This window comes from Haliotis cracherodii, unplaced genomic scaffold, assembly GCF_022045235.1.
Source record: "Haliotis cracherodii isolate W230 unplaced genomic scaffold, xgHalCrac1.p SCAF_26, whole genome shotgun sequence".
In the NCBI taxonomy this organism is placed as follows: Eukaryota; Metazoa; Mollusca; class Gastropoda; order Lepetellida; family Haliotidae; genus Haliotis; species Haliotis cracherodii.
Window position 1 is genome coordinate 3,637,400 of NW_027266282.1, and position 12,261 is coordinate 3,649,660.

At 39.7% G+C, this 12,261-nt stretch overlaps 3 pseudogenes; all 3 read right to left on the reverse strand.

Moving 5' to 3' along the window:
• Positions 1–401: 401 nt before the first annotated feature.
• On the reverse strand, positions 402–1,260 carry LOC139472937 (uncharacterized; annotated as a pseudogene).
• Positions 1,261–4,060: 2,800 nt separating this feature from the next.
• On the reverse strand, positions 4,061–7,649 carry LOC139472938 (uncharacterized; annotated as a pseudogene).
• Positions 7,650–7,668: 19 nt separating this feature from the next.
• LOC139472939 (uncharacterized) lies at positions 7,669–11,508 on the reverse strand (annotated as a pseudogene).
• Positions 11,509–12,261: the final 753 nt, after the last annotated feature.

The following is a 12,261-nucleotide window of genomic DNA, read 5'->3' on the forward strand; positions in this document are numbered from 1 at the left end:
GTCTGACTATAAAAAGTGTTCTTTGTATATCTGGACTTTTGTTTGTAACTTATTTCATTAATTTTATTCAAAATTCCTTTTAATATTGTTTTAATTATTTTCGGTGAAATCGTGTGTGAAGCGATCGGAAGATCGCACAACTCACTGTTATTAACAGCTACCACGGTCAGATTACCGCTATTAACGCCTTGAAACGAACTTAAGTTGACAGAGAATGGATACATATATCATAAATGCCATACTTTGATTCGTTAAAAGTCATATTTGTTTTTGTTGGACGATTCTATGTCAACACATAATTCTCGCGATCACGTGCACGGCTCAGCTGCTTCGCTTAGGGTTATTATTATTTTGAATATGTTTAGTAAAAGCTGCATCTAAATTAACAAAGGGGAGGGGCGCTAATGGGTCGAATACGGTAAATGTATATGCCAACGTGTCAAATTTGGGGGCACGACAATAAAGATTATTCTCAACATATTGTTCATACAACTGGACTAAGTGCATCCAACTTGCCATCCTTCCAAAGTTTCCTATTCTGGGAATATGAATTTGCAAAACAGTTTCTTGTCGTCTTTTTTAGTTGTGGAACATCAGAAATAAAGTAGAGTTTTCTTCTGGGCTTTGCATAAGGATTCCATGTCCAGTAAAAATTGTCATTTGTGCAATGCAAATAAGAAAATCTACGGTTGGGTGATGCACCGTCACATGTTACAAATAGGCATTTAAGCATGCAGTCTACTTTCAACAGTTTGCCATGATAGGGTACAATAGATCTGCCGTGATCCCATTTGTTGCAAAACATGCTAATGGGTATTTCATATGGAGGACAGTCCACGTATCATCACTACTAATATAGTGGTTGCAAGTTTAGGCTTTGTATCCTGCAAGACATGCCCAATGTTCAACAGTTCATTCCCTGTCTTGTCAAGATCAACACATCCTACAAGTTCTCCACTCGTCCTGTCATACACCAAACCTTCAGAAACTTTGATTTCATCTTACAGGAGTCCAACATGTGATAGGTGTGACTCCTGAAACATGCCATAAGCTTTTGCTTCCTTCAGTGTGTTCAGCAAAGTCAGGGTGAAAGCCAGTCTTATCAGACAAAATGTGCGAGTAGTCAAATAGTGTCCTCTCACTTGGTAGTGAAACAAACCCAATATTTCTCATAGCATCATATGGCCGCCTCTGTGGTCTTGTGGTAGAGCGTCCACCTGGAGAGCGGAAGGTCCGGGGTTCGATCCCCGGCCGCGTCATACCAAAAGACGTTAAAAGATGGTATTTGTTGTTACCCTGTCTGGCGCTCGGCATTAAGGGGCTAAAACAAGGACTGGTCGGCTCGGAGTCAGTATACTGTGTCTGAGTGGGGTATTCATGTTAAACTGTGGCATGGTATCTCAGTGAGCTAGCACTATAAATCGGTATCAGTCCGGACTAGTACAAGCAGCCACACACACACACACACACACACACACACACACACACACACACACACGTGCATGCACGTCGCTATATAAGTGCAATAATCTTGGACGCGACGTTAAACCCAATTTCACCTCACCTCACCTCATAGCATCATATGCCTTGGAACTTTTATTTCCATGTATAAGCGCCATATTATGATCATTGGGTGCCATCACATGCTAGACTTGTTGGATAATTTAGTCCATTTACATTGCTACTCCCGGAAGACTCTTTGGAGAGAATTCTCATCAGGGAGAGACTGTTCTTCTTCTGACTCTTCAGCATGTTCAAAAGTTGTCGATTGTATTCAGCTTAATCCCTTCACATTTCATGGCAGTGTGCGCTCCTCTCCTAAGGTTTCTTAATTTCGATTCCAGTTGTTGAGAAACTTTCCTCAGTCAACCAACCTTTGTGATGAGTTCTTTACTCATTTGAGAGTGTGGCTTCTTGGAATTGGAATGATGATCCACTGGTGTAGATCCCAAATGAGTCCGTTGAAAGTAACTTTTTCTCAGTGTTAAACGGTAAACCCTACAGAGCTGACACCTTGAATTATTAGGCATCAGGAACTGACATCTGACTGGTCTAACTGTAGAAGTGTATCTGGTGTTGCCTTTGAACGCTCACATGTCACCTTCCCTGTACGCTTTGAAGGAAGTGCTCTTACCGCTTATTCCCACATGAAGAGGAACCATGGTCACAAAGTCTGGTCTGAGTTTCCTGTACAGACATTCCATGTTTCCACCTTTGCCAAGAGGTGTGCTACAAAGTGGTCTTTGAATGTTGATCCACTGGCTTAAGGTCCAAAGAAGTCTGGAAAGTGTCACAAATGCAGGAAAACCTATCCATATGTCATGTGCTTGTGAAATCACATGCTGGTGTACTGAGATCTGTGCATTACATGCTTTGTCAATTGATACAGTTGTCTGAAGGAAAATAGAACCCCTGTCTTCATAAAATTGACAGTTTAATGTTAGAACTTCACCAAAGTGGAGTCCAAGAGGTTGTCACAATCCTTAAGTGAGTAGGAAAGTTTATGAAACTGTCTCAGCCTCAGATCATTCACAAGTTGATCAAGGTCGTCATCTGGGGTATATGGGTATGCTTAGTCAAGAATGACAAGAAATCCATCTCCACTAAATCCATCTGAATCTGTATGGTTCTCATCGAGAGTGGCAGTCTCTACCGAAGTATCCTTCTCAGTACTTTTGGATGAAATTATCAATCACAGCAGCCCATCCTTCCGCAGTCTCTTCAAAGCAATCACTGAAAATGTAAAATATTATTCAGCAATTGAAAATTTATCACCTTAAATTTCATAAAGAAACTCATGAGGTTTTGGAAGTTTTCTGGATGGAAGGTGAACAGACAGAATGGATCAGGCCAGCTGTGGTCACCCAAGAAGGATTCACAGGTATGCATTTCTAACATAAATCAATAAGATAATACTTATAAAACTTAATAAAGATACATTTAGAAAATAATATCATGTTAATGTTAATTAATCGTCTACACTTACATTTTGTTATTAAAGCTTGCTGTAACTGGAAATTAATAAGGCAAGTGCTCCACTGATATGAGAAATAACCTGAGAATCTTGTTACACTGGTGGTACAGAGTAATATTATCACAAACTTCAATAATTAATAATAATAACAATATTTGTTTAAAAAATACATGAAGTACATCACTGCACAGTGATATTTCTTGACTACAGAAACCTAAAACACACAAATATATCCTTTTTAATATTTGAGATCCTAAGCTAGAGAAATTTGCTAATTTTCCGTAAAAGTGCACGAAATGATAGAAAACTTAATAACTTTGTAAGCTTTTACGCCTCTAATTAGACATTGATTAACATAAAATTAGAAAAGGAGATATACACTGTAGCACATTTTAAATTATCGTATTACGGAAACAGATTTTTAAAAATAGAAATAATACTTGCATGGTGGTACAAACCTTTTCTGACTCTTTGTTCTCTTTTCCCTCACTGCTGGTTCACTGTAACAGACAGGAGGAGGATTTATAGTCTGAGGAAAGTTGGCTGAGAAAATTTTTAAATTAAAATGTTTCATGTTGATGTACGGTAGTATTATCAAAACTTACAAGTTATTATAGATGTCTAGATGTCTTTATCTGCCTAATGACCTGTTCCACTAAAATACGCAGGTTCGCAATCCATTTGGTCTTCCGCACTGAAGCACAACTCATCTGGCTCTGGCCTCTCCTTCCAGGCGGAACATGTATTGATAAACACCTGTCTGCACATTCATTGGCAATGTTAAAACCTTTGTCAGCCATGAACGCAGAATAGGGAGGCACCTGCTCCACTGTTGAGTGTAACAGCCTTGTCTCCAGCTCTACCACAATACGCGATGTGAACACAATGGTGCTGTTAGGGGCTACAGCAACCGGTACCTTCAGTGTGTTGTGGTGCTTGTAGTCACTCCATGTTGCAGCCTGGAGATGAGGATCCTTTGGGGTTTCAATAAACACTTCTGTGCAGTCAGTGATTGAATGGATGTCTGGAAGAGGACGAAAACGAATGTTTGTAGGCTCTAATTTCCCCAAAGTCTGGCATATACACTTATGCTCCTAAAACTGTTGACATTCCTCTTGTCCATGAAAAAAATATCCTTGAACAAAGTGGTGCAGAAACCAGAAATCGTGCTGCTAAGCATTTGGTTAGTAATCCTAGTCGCAACCTCATCAAAACCATGAGAAACTTGTCAAAGTCGGCTTGCATCTTCTAGCAAAGTGCCGGACACTCTTCAACAAGCTTATTGTCCCATGCCATCGTCTCTGAATGTGTGGGGCAACAAACTCCAACAATTCGTAAAACAGTTTCTTGGACTCAATACTGGTGTAAAATTTCACACCATCATCGGTCTTGAGAATTTGCAAGGCGAATGAAGTCTCTTCGCTGTCGGCTTTCATCTTCTCCACTTGAGCTACAAGACGGACTACCTTCCTTTTTTCTTCAACCAGAAGTAGCGTGAAGCCCTGGACTTGCTTGTGTAGCGCTCGTGCTTGGTCTTGGTCATGGTACCTGCAGGCCGACCTGACAAGCACTGGATTAGCAGAAACACAGTGAACTGTCCAGTGTACTGAGACAACAGTGGGTAGGCATGGTGGCAGGTCAGGTGTGGCATCCCTGGACTGATCAAAATTACAACGTGGAGGGACCCTGAGGTGATTCAAGTCATCAACACACCTTCATGGAGCTCACTCCACTGTCGAAATTACAATGTGGAGGGACCCTGAGGTGATTCAAGTCATCAACACACCTTCATGGGACTCACTCCACTGTCGAAATTACAACGTGGAGGGACCCTGAGGTGATTCAGGTCATCAACACACCTTCATGGAACTCACTCCACTGTCGAAATTACAACGTGGAGGGACCCTGAGGTGATTCAGGTCATCAACACACCTTCATGGGACTCACTCCACTGTCGAAATTACAATGTGGATGTGATGATACCAGACTTAGCCGATATATCGGTGCCAGATGGCTTCTTGAAATATATCCTTGCACACAAAGATGGATCCCAACAATGTATCACAAAGAGATCTTGAAAAGAAATGAAAATCCATCAAGACAAACTAATTAACGCATTTGTAACTGACTATCTGCACATGCGCTTTCTCTCACATGGCCGCTAGATATGGAGATGGAATTAGAACTGATCTTCAGCAACACATGCTTCTTGTTGTGGGAACTTCATTGATGCAAATCTTGTGTTTTAAGACTAACAAAATAAAAAGTCAAAATGAGATAATTAGTTTTATTTTCTTCAAGATTATTTCTTGCAGTTTGAAAAAAAACACCCACAAAATAATGAGAAAATGTACAGCTAATTAAGCACTAAACTATGTACAGTTATGTGATTCACTGATATTTGAATTACAGGAACATGGAACAAAATCCAAACATATTGAACAGTTAATGTTCCCTTGGGCGTTTTTCTAAGGGAATTTGACTTTTTTTCCTTGTTTGCATGTTTAGGTGTGCTGGCATTGTGTTTGCCTGAGAATGTGCTTCACAAGAGCTCTCCCTCAGTTTCAGAAACAAGTCCGCAATACTTTCCAAAACAGAGCTTTTCTCCTTCACTACTGGTAACGAGCTTGTCCCAGTAAAACAGGGCGGTTGTGTCTCTCAGAATGCTGTCCTTAGGTGGTCAACACACAGGGAATTTGCATTTAAGTTCGATGTGTCTACTTGCTGCCGACAAATCATCTCCATTTTTCTTACAAGAAAGAAAAAATTCTTCCCCTCTGTTGACAGTCTCAGTCAACATGCAACATTTTGTCATGTCATAAATGCTGATGAAATATCCTGGGAAGTTATGCTCTCAGGGTTCTTGCTACTTTTGATTCTATTCCTGAGTGCTTAGTAATGGCTATAATTAAAAATCCACAAATATAGAATAGAGTTTCATTTTCCGCTGACGTCATATCTTTAGCTGTGTGTTCTACGTCACAGTGTACTTGATGTAAACTTTGTACAGACAGCATCAACCAGTTCATCCAACAAGCACTGACTCAACATGTGGACATTCCAGTCACTCTCTTGTGTGTGTAATTTTGTTAGATCATGCAGTGTGTCACAGAATTCGGTGTCAGTTCTTACTCTGTGAAACTGTGCCCACATCTGCTCGCCACAAAGGAGCTGTTTTTTCCCAATCCAGAGAATAACGATACAAATGTAGGTGTCTGGTGGTCAGTTATTTGAGCTAGGCATGACTGAACCCGAAAGTGAACAAGCAAGATCCGACTTATCGAATTTCATTCTGAGCTATTGCGTTCAAAGAATTGCGGACAGACTCCAGCATACACCCTTGCAATTGTTCAGTGCTGAAGAAAACTGGATTTGAGAAACTTGTCAGCGTAGTTGTTGAGGCACTTGATGTAGGTGGTGTGGACGGTATGGTTTTCCGCTGGGTCTCACTGGTAAGTTTGTAGTCAGGAGCTGGAGTAGGTAATAATATCCCTTATGATATGGAATCAAAAGAACCTTTCACCAAGTATATTAGTTTAAGGTTGAATGTATGGTGTTAAAATGTAAATGTAAACATGAATCAAAGCATTTATCTAGTATGTATACGAAGTGCCTGTGGCAGTTAGTTTGTGGAAGATAATCGTTATTCTGTTCAAAATAAGGATTTTCATTGTTTTGTAATTCATAGTTATTTAAAATTGTATTTTGAGATTGAATTCACTCCAATGATATAAAACGTAACATTAACACATCACGATCAATAAATAAAAAGTAATTTGGAAAAAAAAGCATACTAACTCATGATTTTTAAATGTTTAGAATTTTTTCTGATATAGTTATATTCTGTTCATAGATAATGATTGCAACATTGAAAGTGCATACACATGATACAAGAGTCCCCAAATGTTATTTCAGTTATTATTCTACAGCAGTCAAATTAATGTATCCATGGTTATAGTGTTAAGATTAGATTAAATGTATACAAATTAAGATAGATAAACACATGATAAAATACAAATAGGGTTACTTAAATCTGAAATTATATTAGTCTGGAGGACAAAATTGCAATATGTAAATTGAAGAATCTATTTTACACTTTATAACATCTTAGAGTATCTGCTTTCCTCTCATAATTATATGCCTATATTTTACCATTCCAAAGGCCATGCATGAATATTGGTTTATATACCCATGATGGTAATTAGCCAAATTGTGCCCTGGGACTTTTATTTAAAGATATATATATATATATAAATAAAATATGAATATATGTTTGAACAGAAAACTTAACTGATTTGTTATTATCATTACCTCGTAAATTGGATCTTCCGTGTGCTTTGGTCACATGGCCACGAAATCAAGAAATTGAACTGTAGTCTTTGCTGCACAAAGGACATCTGTACGTAGCTCTAAGTCTTGCCATGTCGCTGGTTCTCGCCAGTCTTTTGTACCTTTGAATCGCAGCCATCGGACGTTGAATCGGAGTTTCTTTCTACTTCATACTCGATGCACTCACCTAGAAGTACAGACAAATCGGAATCATCCCAGTTGACGAACTCTGACATGTTGTAGTTGGTATGAGAGAATCTGAACGCTAGGATATGTATCCATAATAGTTGGGAGTGACGATATAGTTGCAAGGCATTGTATATATATGGTCTGATATCTCCATCATCATGATTACCGTTCCATGTTTACTTGATAAAAATCTTATGCACATGGGACATATGTGCTGCTAAGCATTTGGTTAGTAGTCCCAGTCGCAACCTCATCCAAATCATGAGAAACTTGTCAAAGTCGGCCTGCATCTTCCAGCTAAGTGCCGGACACTCTTCAACAAGCTTATTGTTCCATGCCATCGTCTTTGAATGTGGGGGGCAACAAACTCCAACAATTCGTAAAACAGTTTCTTGGACTCAATACTGGTGTAAAATTTCACACCATCATCGGTCTTGAGAATTTGCAAGGCGAATGAAGTCTCTTTGCTGTCGGCTTTCATCTTCTCCACTTGAGCTACAAGACGGACTACCTTCCTTTTTTCTTCAACCAGAAGTAGCGTGAGGCCCTGGACTTGCTTGTGTAGCGCTCGTGCTTGGTCATGGTACCTGCAGGCCAACCTGACAAGCACTGGATTAGCAGAAACACAGTGAACTGTCCAGTGTACTGAGACAACAGTGGGTAGGCATGGTGGCAGGTCAGGTGTGGCATCCCTGGACTGATCAAAATTACAACGTGGAGGGACCCTGAGGTGATTCAAGTCATCAACACACCTTCCATGGGACCGACCCACTCCACCGTCGAAATTACAACGTGGAGGGACCCTGAGGTGATTCAAGTCATCAACACACCTTCCATGGGACTCACTCCACTGTCGAAATTACAACGTGGAGGGACCCTGAGGTGATTCAGGTCATCAACACACCTTCATGGGACTCACTCCACTGTCGAAATTACAACGTGGAGGGACCCTGAGGTGATTCAAGTCATCAACACACCTTCATGGGACTCACTCCACTGTCAAAATTACAACATGGAGGGACCCTGAGGTGATTCGAGTTATCAACACACCTTCATGGGACTCACTCCACTGTCGAAATTACAATGTGGAGGGACCCTGAGGTGATTCAAGTCATCAACACACCTTCATGGGACTCACTCCACCGTCGAAATTACAACGTGGAGGGACCCTGAGGTGATTCAAGTCATCAACACACCTTCATGGGACTCACTCCACTGTCGAAATTACAACGTGGAGGGACCCTGAGGTGATTCAGGTCATCAACACACCTTCATGGGACTCACTCCACTGTCGAAATTACAATGTGGATGTGATGATACCAGACTTAGCCGATATATCGGTGCCAGATGGCTTCTTGAAATATATCCTTGCACACAAAGATGGATCCCAACAATGTATCACAAAGAGATCTTGAAAAGAAATGAAAATCCATCAAGACAAACTAATTAACGCATTTGTAACTGACTATCTGCACATGCGCTTTCTCTCACATGGCCCCTAGATATGGAGATGGAATTAGAACTGATCTTCAGCAACACATGCTTCTTGTTGTGGGAACTTCATTGATGCAAATCTTGTGTTTTAAGACTAACAAAATAAAAAGTCAAAATGAGATAATAAATTTTATTTTCTTCAAGATTATTTCTTGCAGTTTGAAAAAAAGCACCCACAAAATAATGAGAAAATGTACAGCTAATTAAGCACTAAACTATGTACAGTTATGTGATTCACTGATATTTGAATTACAGGAACATGGAACAAAATCCAAACATATTGAACAGTTAATGTTCCCTTGGGCGTTTTTCTAAGGGAATTTGACTTTTTTTCCTTGTTTGCATGTTTAGGTGTGCTGGCATTGTGTTTGCCTGAGAATGTGCTTCACAAGAGCTCTCCCTCAGTTTCAGAAACAAGTCCGCAATACTTTCCAAAACAGAGCTTTTCTCCTTCACTACTGGTAACGAGCTTGTCCCAGTAAAACAGGACTGTTGTGTCTCTCAGAATGCTGTCCTTAGGTGGTCAACACACAGGGCATTTGCATTTAAGTTCGATGTGTCTACTTGCTGCCCTACAAATCATCTCCATTTTTCTTACAAGAAAGAAAAAATTGTTCCCCTCTGTTGACAGTCTCAGGCAAAATTTTGTCATGTCATAAATGCTGATGAAATATCCTGGGAAGTTATGTATAAATGCTCCCAGGGTTTTTGCTACTTTTTGATTCTATTCCTGAGTGCTTAGTAATGGCTATAATTAAAAATCCACAGATATAGAATAGAGTTTCATTTTCCGCTGACGTCATATCTTTAGCTGTGTGTTCTACGTCACTGTACTTGATGTAAACTTTGTACAGACAGCATCAACCAGTTCATCCAACAAGCACTGACTCAACATGTGGACATTCCAGTCACTCTCTTGTGTGTGTAATTTTGTTAGATCATGCAGTGTGTCACAGAATTCGGTGTCAGTTCTTACTCTGTGAAACTGTGCCCACATCTGCTCTCTGCTCGCCCCAAAGGAGCTGTTTTTTCCCAATCCAGAGAATAAGGATACAAATCTAGGTGTCTGGTGGTCAGTTATTTGAGCTAGGCATGACTGAACCCGAAAGTGAACAAGCAAGATCCGACTTATCGAATTTCATTCTGAGCTATTGCGTTCAAAGAATTGCGGACAGACTCCAGCATACACCCTTGCAATTGTTCAGTGCTGAAGAAAACTGGATTTGGGAAACTTGTCAGCGTAGTTGTTGAGGCACTTGATGTAGGTGGTGTGGACGGTATGGTTTTCCGCTGGGTCTCACTGGTAAGTTTGTAGTCAGGAGCTGGAGTAGGTAATAATATCCCTTATGATATGGAATCAAAAGAACCTTTCACCAAGTATATTAGTTTAAGGTTGAATGTATGGTGTTAAAATGTAAATGTAAACATGAATCAAAGCATTTATCTAGTATGTATACGAAGTGCCTGTGGCAGTTAGTTTGTGGAAGATAATCGTTATTCTGTTCAAAATAAGGATTTTCATTGTTTTGTAATTCATAGTTATTTAAAATTGTATTTTGAGATTGAATTCACTCCAATGATATAAAACGTAACATTAACACATCACGATCAATAAATAGAAAGTATTTGGGGAAAAAAAGCATACCAACTCATGCTTTTTAAATGTTTAGAATTTTTTCTGATATAGTAATATTCTGTTCATAGGTAATGATTGCAACATTGAAAGTGCATACACATGATACAAGTCCCAAAATGTTAGTTCAGTTATTATTCTACAGCAGTCAAATTAATGTATCCATGGTTATAGTGTTAAGATTAGATTAAATGTATACAAATTAAGATAGATAAACACATGATAAAATACAAATAGGGTTACTTAAATCTGAAATTATATTAGTCTGGAGGACAAAATTGCAATATGTAAATTGAAGAATCTATTTATTCTACACTTTATAACATCTTAGAGTATCTGCTTTCCTCTCATAATTATATGCCTATATTTTACCATTCCAAAGGCCATGCATGAATATTGGTTTATATACCCATGATGGTAATTAGCCAAATTGTGCCCTGGGACTTTTATTTAAAGATATATATATAAATAAAATATGAATATATGTTTGAACAGAAAACTTAACTGATTTGTTATTATCATTACCTCGTAAATTGGATCTTCCGTGTGCTTTGGTCACATGGCCATGAAATCCAGAAATTGAACTGTAGTCTTTGCTGCACAAAGGACATCTGTACGTAGCTCTAAGTCTTGCCATGTCGCTGGTTCTCGCCAGTCTTTTGTACCTTTGAATCGCAGCCATCGGACGTTGAATCGGAGTTTCTTTCTACTTCATACTCGATGCACTCACCTAGAAGTACAGACAAATCGGAATCATCCCTGTTGACGAACTCTGACATGTTGTAGTTGGTATGAGAGAATCTGAACGCTAGGATATGTATCCATAATAGTTGGGAGTGACGATATAGTTGCAAGGCATTGTATATATATGGTCTGATATCTCCATCATCATGATTACCGTTCCATGTTTACTTGATAAAAATCTTATGCACATTGGACATGTGATTTGACAGCTATCGATGGCCACACCTGCTTGTAAGCCGGATGTTTTGGTAACCAGGGGAAGTTAAGTTAAACCCTACTCCGCATGCGCCATAAGCTGTCCACAGGTGGTTGGCATCGCGCCTGCGGGATACCCACGCAGCTTCATCAGTCGCATCATCGTAGTAGTCATCAAGATCATCACAAGCCATGACAGCTTCCACATCTCAATATTCACATTCAACATACATTTCTATATACAAACAATCACTAAATTGTCTATCACTGTTTCATAATGTTTATGACGCTTAAACAGCTACATCTCCGTCAAAGCCCAGGAAGTCGCTGGCGGTGTCATCCTTGAAGATGTTGTCGTCATAAAACACTTCCTGGTCGTCATCTTCGTCATCGGCGAACTCTCTTACTTCATCTTTGTACAGGATGTCATCTTCAGTTCCAGCCAAGGCATTGGTTCTACAACACTTCTTGAAAGCACAGGTTACCATTTCCTCTGAGATTTCCGACCAAGCTTAAAAAATCCAGGTGCATATACGCCATAGTTTCGGGCGACGTATGTGTCGTCGTCGTTGTTTGCTGCCCTTCTGCCATCCATTGGTTCCACTTGGATCACAGCAGGGACTTAAATGGCTTATTCAGACAGACGTCAAGTGGCTGAAGAAGACTTGTAAGCCCCCCGGGTATGATGGCTAAATCCATTGTT